General features: G+C 38.9%; 1 protein-coding gene across 4 annotated transcripts in view; it reads right to left on the bottom strand.

Moving 5' to 3' along the window:
* The window catches only part of anks1b (ankyrin repeat and sterile alpha motif domain containing 1B), a 1,280,504-nt gene that overhangs the window by 773,247 nt on the left and 487,243 nt on the right, over window positions 1-20,014 (bottom strand). The gene's annotated exons all lie outside the window — the stretch shown is intronic.

The following is a 20,014-nucleotide window of genomic DNA, read 5'->3' on the forward strand; positions in this document are numbered from 1 at the left end:
GCTTAAAACAAAGTTGAGGAAACGCTCAATATTTTACCCCAGGAAACCTTTCACTCTGTGTATCAAAGCCTTTGATCAGTTATTTAACAATGCAGCCACAGTCAAGGTATACTGAGAAGACTCTGTATCATCCAAATGGCAGGTGACACCAGCCATGGACTACACTCTTGAGCCTACTGTTTAATGCAAGCTTGGAAGAATCAATCATTAGCTAGTTGTTCACTTCACTGCTATGAAAAGCAAGTCATCTGGTGTTGATAAGCTTGAAGATTCATCATTACAAAATCTTGTTATTGCCATTTTGTGGTTAAAAGGGAGCTTGCAGTAGAATGTCTGCACTCAGTTACCTAACTGACAGACTAAATCGATTTCTAGAATTCCTGTTCTCATTCCAAATATTACTCTCACAGACTACTGAGGGGCACATTCACATAAACCCATGTGCTCGGTTAACTTGATTTGTATATCTTTGGAGATGTGAGAAAAAAAAAATGGAGTACAGGAAGAAAAACCCATGTAGGCATGAGAACCTGCAAATGCAACACACAGGGTTCAAAGTCAAGATGCTGAACCTACCTGGTAGCAATAATAATCAGTGTGCCACCATGCCACCCACCCAGCATTTTCCACAGCTAACACTCATTATTGTTCTATAGAAACATAAAGCATGAGCAAATAGAATAGTTTACAAGCAAGGGTTTGTGTTTAGAATGTCTGAAACAGGGCTGTGTTGTAGTGAAATAATCTCTTGTGGGAGATGGTAGCTTATTTGCTGCAGCAAACTAAGTTGGTGAGTTGTCTTACATTTGACCTGCATTTGTGTATACTAATGTTTTTTTTATCTTGTATTAATAGTTTTGTATTCTTCACTGTACATTTCAGCCCTCCACAGAATTCACTACAGCCCTTGACACCATTTAAACATCAAAATAACAAAATCCATTCATTTTCAAGTCAAGTTATCCAGTTTAGGGTCATAGGAAGCCTGTGCCTACCCTAACAGGACCAGCAACCAACCCTGGAGGGATGTTCATTTTTAATATATATTACATACAAATATATTTCACATTTACAGGCTAGTAATGAATTAACACCCTCACTGGATCTTACCCTGTGGCAACAACTGCCATAACAGACTCTGAAATTATATTTAGCAGGCTCAGTTAATAGACAGGTGAATGAATTATTATAAAATTCTTATCTTTGGGATGTGCAAGTGCCTGGAGAAAACTCATTCAGACAAGGAAAGTAAATACAAACTCTTTACAAAGAGTAGCAGAGCCAGAAACTGAACCTATGTCAATAACAATTTAATAGTAATCAAAATTTTATATAGTGACACTAGCATTATAAGATAAACAACAATGTAAGTCAGGCCTAAGAGGTTTAGATAGTCAGGGAAGAGCTGGGCAAAGTGAGCATATGGCATCAGAGGACAGAAACATGTACACCAATTGGAAAACAAACAAAGTCGGAGAGGAAAGCAGTATAATGCTTTGACTTGTCAAAATGCCTGCATCAATTAAATATATTTAGAGAAATCTGGGCTGTAAATGATGTTTTATGTTCCATGGAAAATGAATGTCTAATACTAAAGTATGAGTAGAAAAACTTTTGAAAGAAAGAATTTTGGCTGTTAGTTTGACTGCAATTGTGATATAATTGTTAATAAAGGCCTATTTAAAATTAAATTAACATAGATAGATAGATAGATAGATAGATAGATAGATAGATAGATAGATAGATAGATAGATAGATAGATAGATAGATAGATAGATAGATAGATAGATAGATAGATAGATAGATAGTCTCTATCTATGTGTGTTTGGATCAGTCCGCTCTGCTCATGCTCCACTACAACAAATGGATGGTGCATACATGTACTTTTACATTTTTCGTTGCTTGCATGCACATCATTACAAAAGACTTCCACCCAAAAATGTGGAATTGAAAAACCGTAGCAACAGAGGGCAAGACTTGAAGTTTTCACTATAAAAATTGTCTATCTTCGAGGTATCTTCTCGAGACAAAGATTAATATACTAGCAATACAGCTAAGATATGGTATCACCAGTGTCTTCTTATGAAAGCCAGTGGGACATCAAGTACATGTGAGTCCACATCCTCTGCACTGAGTAATTCTTAAGAGTTAGCTGACGCCTGTCCAAGTTTACAAATGTAGAAAAACTGCTAGGGAGTGTTTGTGTTGTTTTTTGTCCCGAAGACCACATGCAGCTAATATATATAATATATATACATATATATATATATATATGTACTCTGTATATATAAAATCCTAAGCCTAAAAGTGCAACGATTTTCTGTGACGTTTTTATGCCACATTTTTTGTTATGCTTTAAATCGGGCTTATTTTAAAACCTACAGTACATATATATAATAATAATAATAATTCATTACATTTATATAGTGCTTTTCTCAGTACTCAAAGCGTTATCCACACAGGGAGGAACCGGGAAGCGAACCCACAATCTTCAACAGTCTCCTTACTGTGTTTGGTATCATTCTTTTCTGAATTTATCAAACTTTAATGTGATGTTAGATTTTTGGATTCTTATTCCATTTTTAAATTATAAACTAAAAAATATCAAGAACTCACATCCCGCGAGACGAGAGTTTGTGCCAAGAGATTTAACCATGCCCTGGGCCAGAAATAAAAGACAAAGAGTAGAACAGCAGCTGTTCAGGCTTTTAAATGTTCGAAGCGCCGTGCGAGATTCAGATCACACGGTGCAGCAGCAAGCCAGCAGCTGATCGAGCAAAGAGGAGGTAAAAAAAAAAAACTATTTGTTTCCCATTGTATCACCGTTTAAGAGGGAGTTTTGGAGGAGTGACTGCGTCTCCTTGGGGTGTGTCAAGCTCCCCTCTTCACAACGCAAGTGGGAGAGACGCAAAGTGGCTGGCACATAGTGCAGGCCCGGGAGGTTGGCGTGCGAAGCGAGCAGGGGGTAAGCCCCCTAGTATATACAGTATATACAGTATATATATATATATATATATATATATATATATATATATATATATATATATTGTGAGACTTGCCCGGACACTACCAGTCGGAAACCACATCTTTATAAAAGCACATGTTTATTTAAAGCACAAATAACACAGTCCCGCACAACACACAGTGCTCCCAGCTCCAATCACCCCTATTCCGGGCTTCTATTTCACAGTCCGTGGCCGCCTTTCTTTACGGGGAACTTTGTCCTGCTCCCACTCCCGACTCAAGCTCCTAGATCCCAGGTGCCTTGTGACATTCTTCCGGCAGCACTTCCTGGTGTGGCGGAAGTGGTGCCCTTTGCACCGGAAGCACTCTGGGCGTCCCTGGAAGGCTCTTCCTCCATCTTCCCGGGTGTGGCGGAAGTAAACATTTCCCGGGTTCCATGAGGCTTCTTAAGGCGCCCCCTGGCGGTGGCCACGGGTCCCAATGGGTTGGAACCTCTTTGCTCCTCTCCCGTGGTCCTCTCCTAACCCAGGGCGGTTGCCCCCTCGTGACCCGGAAGATATAAATGCCACCTTCCGGTCCTTCCAGGTGTCCCGGCTGGGTAAGAACCCCAGCCTTCTGTGACAATATACACACACACACACACACACACAAACTATGGACTGACCCCACATCAGAATGATTAAAAAAGGAAAAAAATTCAAAATTAAGACAATTTCTGACTTGGTAGTCACAGTCCCAGTGAGATATTATACAGGTGTATTGCTGTTGGTATAAAGGAGTCCCAGTAGCATTTCTTGACACACTTCTGCTGAATGATCCATTGGCTGAAAGTCCTCAGTGTTAGTGTGTCCTAGACAGAATATGTAGCATTGTTCATAAGGGCACTCAGTTTTAATTTAATCCTCTTTTTTACTACTTCTACACCTAGGGGTGTTCCACTACCTTCCAGAGTGTGTTCCATAACTGAGTCTACCTTTTCAAACAGCTTGTTGATTTGGTGGGCCTCTCTTGAAGTGATGTTACCAGCCCAGCCCACCACAGCCCAGAAAATCCAGTTGGCCATCACTGGATTGCAGAAGATGTGGAGGATGTCATTTCCCACATTAAAAGAACACAGTCTCCTAAGGTAAAAGAGTCTGCTCTGCCCTTTCTTAGACCATTCTAACCTGTCACTGATGTGGTCCCCCAAGTACTTGTAGGATTGGATCATCTCTACATCAACTCCCTGAACGGTTTTCTGAACACACCTCTTTGGTGTGGTGAAAGTGCCTTGGTTTTGCTGATGTTAATATTTTAACATTAAAAACGTTAAAGTATTGAACAATTTAGAGCATTAAAAGTGATGTAGAAGAACCTGAGAAACCCGTTCAGATCTAAACATGGAAATGGCCCACATTAGTAAAATTTTCAATTAGGATGCACTAATCTGCTCTCAAATTTGAAGGCACTATACCACACATATTTAAAACTAAGTAAACTTTGCTTTTAACCAGTAAATAAACATCTAAATAAATCTGCAAATAATGTCAGCTGAAAGCAGCCCATATCCCGCACATAAGTACAGGATGGTGAGAAATTAAGAGTTCTCATGGCTTTGGCCAAAAGTCCTGCTACCCAGCTTTGCGAGGGAAGTCCCTCCACCCTGCCTACACTGAGGTTAGCAGCAGATTCCTGGATATCCACTGCTTCATATGCTGCCAGAGACATGACTATTAAAAGGTGATTCGACTGAAAAAGGAGCAAAAAGGAACTGACAGAGGTCTGAATAATGATTAAACAACATTTGTGTTCAAGAAGCTAAAACAACCAGTGAGCGATTGTGTTGTCCAAACATGCAAAAGGTAGCTTAAAGATTTCTTTTTTCTGATAAAGTTACTTACCCTGTTCTTTATATGTAACAATTCTCTTTAAAGCACATTATTATTTCATTATAAGTGTAAATTGAAACCCTGAGAATATCTGTTATCTCTGCTCCCCTTTGCAAACACTCTGTCATGGTGTCGCACTGCCCCACTGGTTCCCTGAACAACAGCTGATGAACTGTCTAGTTCACCTTTTTGGTGTCTTCTCTTTTCTGTTCACGAGGCTCCATTATTAAACTGACCATAAAATTAACAAAGCTTCCATACCGCTAACCAGGTCTCAGTTTACAGCTTCTCTGTACCTTCATTTCATTATTTTAAAATGCTGCCTACTCTTTATCAGTTGCTTACCTGCACCTCAATATTTACCTGTTAATTTTGTAACTGAAATATCTGTAACATAGTTTGTTAACTTACTATACAAAGCACCCTGGAACTGTTTCTCTCTTTTGAAGATTCCACATAAAATGAACATTACATGAAAATTCAGTGATTGACAAACATGCAATCAATTTATTTTATAGTTGTGTGAGTTTTATATCTGTGTGATAACACACATTTACAGGATATACATACTATACATATTAAATAAGGCATGCTGATCTGGCAAGTCATGCTGGGTAAAGGCTATTGTATTATGTGCCATGTTAGGTGCTTAGAATGAAAGGTTCTATATAAAATACAAACTGTGGGCATATCATTCTAGTTATAGTTTTCTCTGCCATATTGATAAACTCTTTACTTGCTATTATATAATCCACACTAAATAAGGGCTTCATATTGTTTGTTTTTTTTTCTTGCTCTACTGACGAGTTTTTTTTTCTCCCTGGCCTTACTTTGCCATCATTTACTTTATGTAATATCGCAATTTACATACAATATCACCGTTATGACCTATCGGGCTAAAATAATGAAAAATATTACAAATATTATTATTATCAATATTATTATTGGTGGTACACTGGAGTAGAGATTAGCACTGCTGCCTTAAACACTCAGTATCCAGGATTCAAAACACAGAAAATTGTTGTGTGGTATTAATGCTCTTCCAGTGCCTGCGTGGTTTTCCTCCAGATGGGTGAATTTGCTCCCACATCTTCAAAGACATGCCTGTTAGTTTAGCTGAAAATTGGTTCTCTGAAGGTGTTTGTGTGAGTGTGCCCTGCATTAGCACCTAATCAGGGTTGGTTTCTCCATCAAACTTGCCTGTCCTACAAAAACGAATCGGATTGACCAGTTTGAGAGTGTTATGATACATTATTTTCTGTATACATACATACTGTACAGTTTATCATATTAACCCGATGAACAGTTGACAGGGGATGTGCCAGGATTTTAAATGGGTGGCCCCCTTATGTTAGGATGCTAATCGTCGATTTTAGTTCAGCGTTTAGCACCGTTATTCCGGACAAGCTGGTACAAAAGCTTTATAATCTGGGTCTGTCCACATTGTTGTGTCTCTGGATCAGGGACTTTCTCACCAACAGACCTCAGGTGGTTAGAATTGGAGATCATACATCAGCCACACTGGTTTTGAACACAGGCACGCCACAGGGTTGTGTGTTCAGCCCAGCACTCTTCACGTTATTTACCCACGATTGCTCTGTCATCCATGCCAAAATTATGGTTGTGAAGTTTGTGGATGATACGACCGTGGTGGGTCTAATATCAGACAATGATGAGACTCACTACAGAGAGAAGATACAACACCTAGCACTATGGTGCTCAGCCAACAACCTCATCTTCAACACCAGCAAGACCAAAGAAGTCATTGTGAACTATAGGAGGTCCAGAAGAACAGAACATGCTCCTATATTCATACATGAGGAGGCTATAATGTGTGTGGTTCTTGGGTATCCACATCACATCGGATCTGACCTCGTCTTTGAACACATCTCACCTGATACAGGAAGATGAGACATGCTGGATTCTCCTCTCGGCTGCTCACAAACTTCTACAGATCTGCTATAGAAAGCATTCTCTGTCACAGTATGACAGTGTGGTACGGCAGCTGCACAGCACAGGACAGGAAGGATTTGGAATGGGTAGTGAGAACAGCAGAGGGGATCGTGGGAAGTCCTCTCCTGGACCTGGACTCTGTATATGCTGGAAGGGTGCAGAACAGGGTCAAATGTATAGCTGCGGATCTCACCCATCCAGGAAATGGACTGCTTGTACCACTGCCTTCAGGAAAGTGGTACAGAAACATAAAAACACGTACCAGCAGACTGAAAGACAGCTTCTTCCCCAGAGCTGTGAAGTCCATCTGCCTCTGCTGATACACACACATACATCTACATCTACCCCTAACCTTCCCCCCCTGTAGACATGTACACGCACTTTCCCTCGTAATCAAACACACACACTCATATTCCTCCCCTGCAGACCCACGCACACAGATCATGAGACTCTGCAGGCGTACTACCTCAGGAAAAGTCTGGACTTGATGATGTTTTATTGCTGCTGTCTTTTATACTTATTATGTTTATTTTATTATTTATAGTGTATTGTGTATTTGAAGTATTCTGCCTTGAAGCCGAGTCCTACCAACAAAAAATTTCATTATGTGTATGCATAATGACAATTAAGAATTCTATCTATCTATCTATCTATCTATCTATCTATCTATCTATCTATCTATCTATCTATCTATCTATCTATCTATCTATCTATCTATCTATCTATCTATCTATCTATCTATCTATCTATCTATCTATCTATCTATCTATCTCATGCAACCTTTGTGTTTAAATGGTGTCCTAGAATGAATTACTCTGTGAGGCTATGGAGTAAGAGAACTATCAAGTGGTAGTCACATGAAAACAGGTGGAACCCTGCGCTACATGGGTGCAAACAGGTAGCACGGCAGCCACCGGGACTTTAAATGTTAATTGATGTATAGGAATGCAAGAACGTGTGGAGATACCAGAAGAGTTGAAGCTGAATGTCCCCGACCTTTCTGAGGACATTCCTAATGTGCTCTCTAAACTGGATAAGGCATTCACAGGCAACAGAACAATGCTCTTGTGCAAATTAAAAGGACATGTGTTCCAGTGTATAAGAATAAAATTAATTGAACCCTGAACAGGATAAGGAATTTATTGGTAATGGATGGGAGTCTGTATATTGACACAAGTGATTGTGTCCTACTTAGTTTACAAATAAAATATAATATCAGTGGCATTTAGTGATGAAACCTATAAACAAGCAAATCAACAATAAGATAAATGACGAAAGCAAATGAAGTCAAGAAATGTGAACGGCAAGGTTAAAAAGTAGCAAACATTAGTCAGGTATTCAAAGTTAAAGCTCAGAAAAACGCCAGCTCATTCTTCTGGTGAGTTTTCCCAGGAACAATTCCCCCATGAGAGTTCTGTTCAGCACACATGTTTTCAATAAGAAATGACTAGGTCACCCGGGCACATTTACTATTTAAAATCACGCGTCCATATTTGCATTCTTAGCAGCTGAAACGACACTGCCTAGACCTGAAAAATACTACAAGTGGTGCCACGTCCTCAGCGAGCCACAGAGTCCTCGCTTTTTCATTCCAAACATTCATCTCACTGTTGGTTCATTGCAGACGTTCAATATTCTGAGCAACCACGTCACTATTTAAAAAAAGCCTTAGAAACATGACTGTGCTGAAAAGTATGTGTAAGTGTATATTTCAGGATTAGAAAAGCACTGGTGTCTGTCAGTTAATGAAAAAAATTAAACAGGTGAAGAGTTAGATCACCAATGGATCAACCAGTTCAGATCTGCTGTAACAGGCAGACACGGAAACCATGAAGAGAATGATGTCAGCCAAAAAATTGAATTCATATACAAACGAAAAAAAGTAAAGCATGACAGTTGGATTTCTAGTAAACCAGAGAGTAATTGATGACAATCCTCCACTGCTCATCTTCTGCTTACAGAACGTTTTGTACAGGTATATAGTCATGGAGTAGGGATGGACAAAAAAACGCAATTAAAGATAGCTTCAATATGCAACTAAGCTGTGCACATAACAAACATACTTGTCTGCATTCCCAACTGGCCTAGTAGCCCTTCTCAGAAGTCCAATTGGCAGTGAAAGAAAAAATGCTAAATGAAAAAAACAATGTGGATAATCGATTACCCAATTTCCTGCGCTTGTTTATCAATTGCTGCTTCAAAAGGAGGTAGGATCTTGGAATCATTGGTTACATGGCAGAGGCCAACCATAAAGAGGACACTGACTCAACAGAGTAAGTCTTCACTTGCTTACTTGAGGTCACCAGAGAAAGGAAATCCAGACTAATGTGCATATCTTTGGGATGTAGGAGGAAAACTAGCGAACCAGAAGACGAAGTTGCACATAGACACAGAAAGAATGCATATAAAGTGCGCACAGACAGTGTGCAGGCTGGGATGTGAATGCAGAACACTGCAGTGCTAACCAATGCAGAATCATTCCGTCTGTCCTAACATTTGGGTTTTAAAGATCAGTCCTGGAGCCCTATGTGTGTCTGCAAGTTTTCATCCCAAGCATCTCACAATAAGTGGGTCATTTTACTTCACTTTGATCACATTATTTAACTAGCTGATCTTTTTTTCATTCTCTTATTCTGAATTAAGAAAAGCACAGTAGTATGAACCTTAGAAATAATCATTTTTTGCTATAGTTTTAAGGTCTTTCTTTTGACGTTTTCCTACTAATTGACCTTTTTCTGTGGAGTTTGCTCTTTTAATTGTGTCCTAATGATGACAATTAGCAGCAAGCAGAGTAGACACCAGGGAAAATGACTAAATGTCAGAAGTCTGCAGCTACTTTAATGTCACATCCACAAGTGCTCTAAATAATGGCTTAAATAACCTGAACACAGGCAAATGAAAATGGTGATGATAAAAATGTTAAAAACCAAGATAAAATATAACAAAATTACCCAAAGTCACATGCAAACATGCTTGCTACATTCAGACTAAACTTAGCCAATTTGTTTTTTTAATTTCTGAATTGCTACCAAACAACAACTTACTGTTAACAGGAAACAGCTGGCTTAAGTAAGAACGGAGTCCAATTAAAAAATAGAAGTTAGATGGGAAAAAAACTGCAGCCACAGTGGATCCCAGTACTGAACCTGAGAACCTGGGTTAGATCTCGTTTCATGTGAACCTTAGATGAGATGACTCTGTGTAACTGTCACAACAGGTGAACTGCAAAATCTGTACACTTCACCAGGTCATCCAGGAGTGGAAGTACAGTATATGGATATAAATCTCAAATTGAGCTTACTAGGAATTTCCCATTAATGGGGAACAGTTGATACTTCCAGTTCTCACCACAAATGTGCAATAAACCCTTTAGATACAGGATGTGACCATATGGGGTCATGAAGCTACTAAGCATCACAGACTGTGATTTAAATATCTGGAGGACGTCAGCTCAGCTGGATGTTCCTTTTGCCCAGTATTAATATTTGTCATACAACATTTTAGTAGGAGGTGTTGTAACTCTTAGAAGAAACTGGGAGTTTTTTTTTTTTTTTTTACCAAACAACTATTTTTATTTATATGTTTTATGTTATTTCACATGCTCAGAGCACCAACATTTTTGAGACAATTTAAAGAAATTTTAGAAACATAAATATTATTGAATAAAATATATCAGGATGATATTTTCGGGCCAACTTTTCTATGAAATTTTAAACAAATATATTCCATTGAATCAATAATCTGATCTTGATTAATTCAAAATACAAGTACTTTCATGCTCATACTCAATAATAAAATCATAAAAAGATGATGTCAGGCTTCCATGGACTAAACAAGTGGACACAATGAAGGATGCAGTTAGGAGTAATGCAACAAGTTTAACAAAAACTCAAAAATAAACAAAGTAAACAAGTTACCATTTCCTAACCGTCTTTGCATATCAACACAGACTTCAAGCAGCCTTTAAACAAAAGTGTGCTCCATTTGTAAAATGAGATGAAGATTGTGAACGATCTTCATATTGCTGCTGATAATTACAACTGTTCTGTTCAAATACTCTTGGACCTTTCAGGAATTTTAGTCACAGTGTGCCATTCTTGGCCTCTTGATGCCCACTCTACCCTGAATAAAACTCTGACAGACTACGTGCCAGAAAAGTAAATTCCCTTTTTTCATTTCAGAGACCAAGATAAAGGAACTTATTACAATAAGTATGAAAAGAAAACTGAATATGACCTAATTGGTCCCAGATAAAAATGCTGGAGACACATTTCTATGTGAGAAACAGTTAAAAAAGAATGCCACAAAATGTATCAGAGCTTCTAATAACAGAAAGATTCCCATGGTGCTATGCAACATCTGATTGGACCAGTAAACGACTCCCATGCCATTCGTGTATAGTTTAACCTCAAAATATGTGACTGGTTCACCCTTCAAAACCCTGAACAAGTTTCTCACAGATAGTGTGACTTTATTACGGACTCAGTTTCCAAAATACACAGAGGACCCATTTCTCAAAATAAGCAGTGTCTCCTTTCCTGGAAAAGATTCTTCCTTTTTTTTTTTTGCATCATTCGTTTTACAGAATGAGATTAATAATCTCCAAACCAAACATTTATTAGATGCCTTAGGGTCCTAAAACATGATTCTCTTACTAAGGTGTAGACATATTTATGACTGTTGTTTTTACTGCTTCAAAGGATTATTATAGCATTGTATGAAATAAAAACATAGATATGCTCAGGACCCCGTCATTCACGGTTGTAAGTTTCCTAGTTATTCAATGTTTTTTCTTTCAAATCGTGTTCCCTGTATTAATAAAAAAAAATGTAAAAAGCAGAAATCTCTGTTGCACTTCCAACAAGAACTATTTTTCAACCTACTTAAAACGGATGTGACTGTTTGACATATGACTTGTTTAAAACTTGAAAGAACTTTAAAATCTAGAAATTGTGACCGTGATGTTGTGGAGGACCTTCTGTATCCAATAATGCTTGAAGCTGTTTTGGGTGCTTTTGGTAAATCCAGCCTTGTCAAACAGAAGTTACAGGTCAGACAATCTGTGGTCTAAGCAGAGCTTCTATTAAAGTTCAAAAAAATAAAACAAAGAGGAATACTTCTGACTGTGGTCCCACCATCCACTAGCCTTTACCAGACTACTTCTTTAGATCTCCAGCTATTGTTTTTCTCCCTTTAGTTCCATGTTGATCTTCTGCCGACCGCCTTTACATTCTAAAACTCTTTAAACGTCAGTTTGATCTATAGAGCTTATCTTGATCCTAATTAACCCTGATTATCAAAACACTTTTTGCATGAAGCAATTAATGGGCCATTTTAGTTCATTTAAAGCTTAAAAGCACCCTTTGATCTCCGCCATGAGCAAATTAAAGTAGTAGCCATGTAAATTATTTATGAAAACTACATGAAATGTATAAGAAATTAAAATATCACAAACTGCCTATGGATATGTTTGCTTGATATTTTCTAATCAAAATTCCTTTTAATATAAAAAGGCTCAATAATATACTGTATATTGGGTTCTTCCTGTCCAGCAATGATTATATATTTTGTATGTTACTTTAAGAGATTATGCTACAGGGTACACAGAATCACTGCTATCTGTAAGGAAAGGGACATCATATCAGGTTCACAAATGTTGTTTACCCTCTCTCACTCTTAAATTAACCATCCTTGAAAAAGGTATCTCAACTGGACACTGCATTATAACAGAGGTTCTGTTTACTCTTGACTTCTTCCTGAGGTCAAAACACAGCAGTCATACTCATAGTCACGGGCTGATAAAATCAACTGCTCTAAAAAGGAAACTTCTGTAAGATGGGTGGAAAGCATTGTGATTATCTGAAAGGGTTGTGCGCCATCATCCTTGACTCTAAAACAGATGAGTGAATTGATGGATAAATGGATATATGCAGTATTTAATTATATACTGTACATGGATGAGAATAGATGGCTACACTGGTGAAGGTCCCAGGTAGAAACAGGCACACTAAAAAGACAGGTATGACAATCCAGAATGGTGCCAACAGCTTTCTGAAGTTATTCTGTTCCTATTGAATTCCCTGGGCAGAACTTAAAGCACTATGTCTGGTAATGACCAGATGCTTCTAATCATCTACCTAATCCCATCTCCACTGTAAAGAATTTTGGTTGCAGCATCATGCTATGGGGGTTCTCCTCAGTGGCAAGGACAGTGAGACTGGTGAGTATTCAGGGAAGGTTGAATGCAGCCAAATACAAAGAGGTCCTTGAAGAAGACATGCTTTGCAGTGCACACAACCTCGAATTGGGACAACAGTCCACATTTCAGCATGACAATGATCCAAAGCATACAGCTAAGACAACACTGGAGTGGCTTCAGGACAGGTCTCTGACTTTCCTTGACTTGTTTAGCCAAAGCCCAGGGTTAAACTCCTTAGAACATCTGTGGAGAGACTTGTAGATGTCAGATCTACAACACTTCGCCTCCAGTGTAACAGAGCTTGACTGCCTCTGCCAGGAATAATGGGATAAAATAGCCAAATCTGAATTAAGGGTCTAAATACTTACATGAAATAGAGATTTCAGCTTCTGGCTTTTAATAAATTTACAAATCTTTTGGAATTATGGGTTATTGAGTGTAGAGTGAGGGGCAAAATATATTCAGTTAAAACTAAACCTACCTTACAACAATGGGTGTAGAAAGTGGTCTGAATTTTTTTCTGAATCCATTGTATGTATATACTGTATATTTTAAAAAATGTCACTTATTACTTTAAATTCAGACTTGCAGGAGGCTTCAGCCTATTCTGATCTCACTGGGTACCCTCCTGCATGGCAGTTTTTCTGCACTTCTTATGGTTAGTGTTTTTGAGGTGAGGATTTCATTTCTATCATTAGTTTTTAAATTCAGTCATTTTTTACATAGCGCCTTTTTCTGGCACCATCTTGTTTTCACAGATTTCACCATTTTGTAGTATGACTGCCACAACATTTCCAAGGAAATGAACTGGAAGCACACAGCATCTGACATTACGGAGAGCAACACCACTTCCTGGTACCCAAGATAACAACTGTTTGGAAAAAGAATTAACAAGTGACTGCAGTTATTGGTTTGCTGGTTAAAGCAACATTTTACTTCATAGATACAATTACTGTACATTTTCTGGATTTTAGTTTGAGCTTGATAAAATATCAGATGGACTTTTCATCTTTGCATGAATGTTTTGATTATGTTTCCTGTCCCAGTCTTCACCTTTAAAATTTCTCCCATTTGCCTTGCCCTGCAGCTCTGGACACATGCATATACTTGACAGATACACAAACTTATATTTGTACTGTGTACAAGTGCTCTGTTCTCATACCACGTATAATACATATAAGAATAGATTAAAAATAAATAGAGTATTGAACTTATTACCATACATACTAATATAAATATTTATTTTGTTATAATCTATTTGAGTCGCAAGTCTTTTCTAGTATTTTGCCCTTTTCTAAACACTTCAACAACCCATTTTCTACTTCATCAATACCATTATTCTGTTCCAGCACAGCCTAGTGGATTTAAAGTGCTCTTTGTATGTCCTTTTGTGTGTTTTTATATTTAGAAAAATATTCATCAAAAAGTTATGGTTATGAAAAATAAAGCCACTTTTATAAAACAGGAAAGTAGCCTAGAACCATAAGGGTCACAAAAGAAATACAAACAAATGAAAGAAAAGAAATACTGCAGCTGCCCAGAAGGCACTGAAGCAAATATATATATATATATATATATATATATATATATATATATATATATGTACTGTATATAGTGGCAGACTGACAACGGTGCCACGTGTAGAAATAAATGAAAATTTTTTATTTTTCTTCAGCTGAGGTCCACGTCTTCCCCATGTCTCTCACCCCAAACCATACTCTTCTTCCTCCACTACTCCTCCCAGACAGCTTCGTTGACTATGGCGCCTTGAGTAGTGGCTGCAGGCTCTCTTTATAGTTCACCTGGTAGTGCTTCACGTGGCAATTAACATAGTGTGATGGACGGCCGGGTTGAAACCCCCAGGACGCTACTTGGCGACTTCCCTGCAGCTTAGCGGTGCCCCAAATTCCCGCAGGGCACTATGGGAGATGGAGTTCAGCTTCACAGCCCTATTCTGTACCATGGGTTTCGCCAGGGGATGCTACAGGGAGACACAGGGACTTCTGTTTCCAATATAGCCCCGGAAGTACTCCAAAGTCATGGGGACGGAAGAACAGAAGTACTTCCGGGCTGAAGAAAATACAAGTCTCCATCTGACAGAAGCACTTCCGGGTCAAGGACTATACAGTATAAAGGACTAGTGGAGACCCAGCAAGAGAGCCGGAGTTGGGAGGGAGTGTGACGGAGCTGCTGGGAGGAGAGAATTGTTATAATAATTGTATTGTTATTATAGTTATTGCCTGTTTGTTGTGGTGGAGGTGCTTTGGAGCACTTTATAAAAGAAGTAAAAATATTCTTAGTACTTTTAAGCTGTGTCCACTGTGGTTGTCTATTGGGGAAAAGGTGAGGAATAGTGCTACCTAGCGTCCACAATCACACTAGATTAGGCTGCACTTCCGGGTGTGGCTGCGTTGCTGCCTACTCGGGCTCAGGAAGCCTTGCAGGTCCCCCTAGTGGTGGCCACAGAGCCCAACAGGGATGAGCTCTGGTGTTCCAAAGTATTGGCCCCGATGCAACCCAGGGGGGCTGCCACCAAAAGTTCCGGGGGATGTAGTGTGCATCCCATGGCTGCTCGACTGGATCCAGTAACAAAGGGGACCCGGCCCTTTTTATATATATATTTTTTTAGGAGAACTCAGTATATAAAAATGTATAAAAATGCACAAATATTCAAGAAGATCTATATAATGTAAAAGTCTCCCACCATTCAGGTGCAATTTAATGGCAATTCTTTTTTCCTAAATCTAGAAAAGTACAGTAAATGCATTTTCTAAAGCAATGAACACATCATAAATATTTGCTTTGCAACAAATGTACTTGCTGATTTTGTGAACAATGGCTTTGTCGGAAGAATTCTAAAGACACCATAAAAATGCTTGCAGGACTGGCCAAGGAGGAATCATGAAGAACTCTGATAGAGTTATGAGTGAGAACAACAGCCAGTAATGTCTTGACAAAGATGTCCTGCAGATAAGAGAATAAGTAGCCATTCTCCATTTTGAATAGTCCAAACACGTTATTAAAAAAAAAAAAAGCAGTGATTAAATAAATATACTGAGATGCACAGCCCAAGTTTTCCCAACTATTGGTCTTTAGTGCTGCTTGCTGATCAAGTTGTCTTCCTTCCTGCTAACCTTTTACCAGCCAGACACCCCTTGACAGAGTTCATGCCTGTAGGGTGTGAGTGAAACTGTTCAAACTGAGTGATTCGACAGCAGTGGGGATGATTAGAACACGTGTCATGACACTGGCAGAGGCATTCTGAACCAGCCAATGATTACTGCAGAATGAACAATAAGGAAAGAGCAAAGGAATTACAGGCTAAAATCGGCATCTGAGATTGAGAAGTAACTTCAACCCACAGATACAATTATGCAGTTAACTTCTTATGGAAAAGCATTCTACAGCGTGCATTCATTTTGTTGCAATTAAGATAATGGAGAAGCTGGTTCTCAAAAATTAGATGCATAAAATACAATGACAAAAATGTTGACAGATTAAAAACCTGTACATAATTGCAGGTTTTGTAAGCACAAGAGCCAGAGAAAAGCAGTAAACTCTTTTAAATGAATTTACACACATCACCTACCTGCAATCAAGATTCTACTGGAAAGCTTTTTTCTATGAATATTGAAAATCATTCTTTAAAAAAGATCTCTAGATAAAATTAACAAAAAAAACAATAAAAATCTTTTTCGGAAACATCCGATGTATCAGGTAATCAAAAACTGATAATGAAAAATCTCAAAGAAGCAGTCTTGAACCACTGATAGTGGAATTCCACCAAAAAGCAAAAGCGCTGCTTGAGCAAAATAGGATTCATATGAAAAGCTTTGATAACAGGCAAGAAAAATCTAAAGCATAAAATAGCACCTGTAGGCCAATTGTATCTGTTTATTAAAAAAGTGATTTCTGTAGACAAGGTTAATGTAGTAGGTGACTGGAAAACACATTTGCCCACACACATAGGAAAGGCAATTCTTTCTGAAAAATCATTCAGTAGATCAGAAATCCAGTAGCTCTGGGAAGATCTTGTCAAAATTTATAGTTTCAAGAAATAAATATTGTATGTTAAAGCAACAGCACACCATAAATGCAACATACAAGTAGGTGAACTCCTTTACGTGTTACCTGAACGGTGAAAAAAATTAATATCTTCACAGTACAAACTATGAGTTATGCTCTTTAGAATTGCATCCTCAGCATAGCTTCAGGCTAAATGCTAGTTGTCCTGAGATCAATTATCTCCTACTATTTACCTTGTATAATAAATAAAATGTTTCATTGTAATGTACATTTTAGACATTCCAGGAGTCAAACAATGCAAAAATTGATTAAAGGAGTATTCACTGACAGTGATAATTAAACCAAGATATTACTGTAAGGGAAGCACTTAAAACTCTGTATGAGTACATTTTTGGTGAAGGACACAGCTGTAAAGCTTTTCACATGTAGCTAGGCACTCCCTGCATATGACATAGGGTGAGGATAGAGTTAGTAATTGTTTGCAGGAACCTAAGTTAAAGACATTGTAAAACCTCCCTGTCACGGCTTCAATCAAAGCAACATAGTGACTAGTGATGAGTTTGCTTCGTCTTGAGTTCGGAAAAATCACAGAAATATTCGTGAACTTCACCAGACCCCATGAAATGAACTTAATGGAGACTGAGGAACTAAACTAGTCTAGTTGGATTATAATGGTGTTTAAAGTGTACCAGAAGGCTAGGGAAGCATCTGCCAACTATTCTGTACCGATTATCGTGGACAAAAATGTGACCTTAGCAGTATTGTGAGGCAGCAGGGCTAATCATTGTGCCACTGTGCCTCAAACAACAAAATACAATGACGAAGTGATAACCACAAACAAAATAAAACAAATGGGCATAAACAAGCAATATATATACAGTTTTTACTCATGTACCACGCGCCCTCATGTAAAACACACTCTCTAATTTTTACAAAGAAAATGCGAAAACACGGCATTTTGTCCCGTGTACGACGCGCGTTGTGATTGTATAGGAAGTGTTTAGGGCACGTTTTCTGCGAAATGCCCTTCTGTTTTTGTTGCATGACGAAAGTTATTCTTTCTTCCATCGCCAATCTTGAACACATGACTCTGGAACACCGTACTTGCGACCTGCTGCCCGATTTCCTATCTTCTCTGCTTCCAAAATCACTTTTAGTTTTTCTCCCGCCGTGAAGGAGCGTAAACGTAAATGCTGAATGACGACGCCAAACTGATTCAAAAACAAGATCGCGAGAGAGGGAGAGAGAGCGAGCGAGAGAGCCCAAGCAGTAGAAGTAAACATTACAGAAAACAAATTCCTCGTGTATGACGCGCACCTGATTTTCTAATGCTAATTTACAGGAAAAAATGTGCACGTTGTACACGCGTAAATACAGTGTGTATAACACTGCCTGGCCAAAAAAAAAGTCGCCACCTGGATTTAACTAAGCAAATAGGTACGAGCCTCCTATTGGATAATTACTGCATGGGCGATTATCTTTCAGCTGGCAACAAGTTATTTAACCCCAACTGTTGCAATGAGTTGCTTCTCATTTCTTAAACAACCATGTCGAAAGACACATCTCATGGTCGTGGAAAAGATGTTAGTCTGTTTGAGAAGGGTCAAATCATTGGCATGCATCAAGCAGAGAAAACATCTAAGGAGATTGCAGAAACTACTAAAATTGGGTTAAGAACTGTCCAACGCATTATTAAAAACTGGAAGGATAGTGGGGACCCATCGTCTTCGAGGAAGAAATGTGGCCGGAAAAAAATCCTGAATGATCGTGATCGGCGATCACTTAAACGTTTGGTGAAATCAAATCGAAGAAAAACAACAGTAGAACTCAGGTCTATGTTTAATAGTGAAAGTAAGAGCATTTCCACACACACAATGCAAAGGGAACTCAAGGGATTGGGACTGAACAGCTGTGTAGCCGTAAGAAAACCACTAATCAGTGAGGCAAACCGGAAAAAAAGGCTTCAATTTGCTAGGGAGCATAAAGATTGGACTCTGGAGCAATGGAAAAAGGTCATGTGGTCTGATGAGTCCAGATTTACCCTGTTCCAGAGTGATGGGCGCATCAGGGTAAGAAGAGGGGCAGATGAAGTGATGCACCCGTCATGCAAGATCTTGGTGAAAAATTAATGAAACACTGGATGGAACTAAATCTTGTGACATTGCAGAAGCTTATCGAAACAATGCCACAGTGAATGCATGCCATAATCAAAGCTAAACACGGTCCAACGAAATATTGAGTGTGTGACCTTTTTTTTTGTGGCAATTTTTTTTTTGGCCAGGCAGTGTATATTGTAGGAGGCATACGGGATCAACAAGGATCCTGGCAAGAAGTCGGGAAGATTCCTGCCCCAGACGGGAGGCCCAGAGAATACAGAACGGCATCCCAGTCAAGAGAAGGAAGGAGGTCGCACCTGGGCAAGGCTTCCCTAGGGGGATGGATGGACATTCCAGCCGGATGTGGTTCCAGTACTTTCCCAGGACGTGAGAAAAGGGAAGGACAGGGAAAAACGGTCACAGAGGGATATCTAGGTTACTCAGGTTCTAGATGTCATTAGTCCTTGACAGTGCCCATTTGGGAACCAGCAGGGAATGCTGGGAGATGTAGTCTGGCAATACAGTCCTGCTGGGGACCATGGGTGCCACAAGGGTACTCTGTAGGAAAATGCGCTCCCCAATGTATGGGACTTCCATATAACCCATAAGTTCTTCTATCGAGCAGTGGCCCTGGCAAATCGAAATGATCAAGGTGCAATGAAGTGATCAAGTCTTGTACCAAAATCTAAAATAACAAATACCGTGCTGCAATAAACAACCTGGTGTCCATGTGCTGTATTGTTAAACGCATGACAAACTTTCAGTTAAGGAGCCACGTTACACAGGGACTCTTAATCCAGCTTTGCTGTCAAAGTGTCCATTTTAGGCTTCCTTTTAAGTGATTCCACCTCAGTCCTGAGTCAGTCTAATCTGTTGACTTGCGTTTTGCTGATTTAGATGTCTTTTTG

The sequence above is a fragment of the Erpetoichthys calabaricus genome, chromosome 1 (assembly GCF_900747795.2).
Source record: "Erpetoichthys calabaricus chromosome 1, fErpCal1.3, whole genome shotgun sequence".
Classification (NCBI taxonomy): Eukaryota; Metazoa; Chordata; class Cladistia; order Polypteriformes; family Polypteridae; genus Erpetoichthys; species Erpetoichthys calabaricus.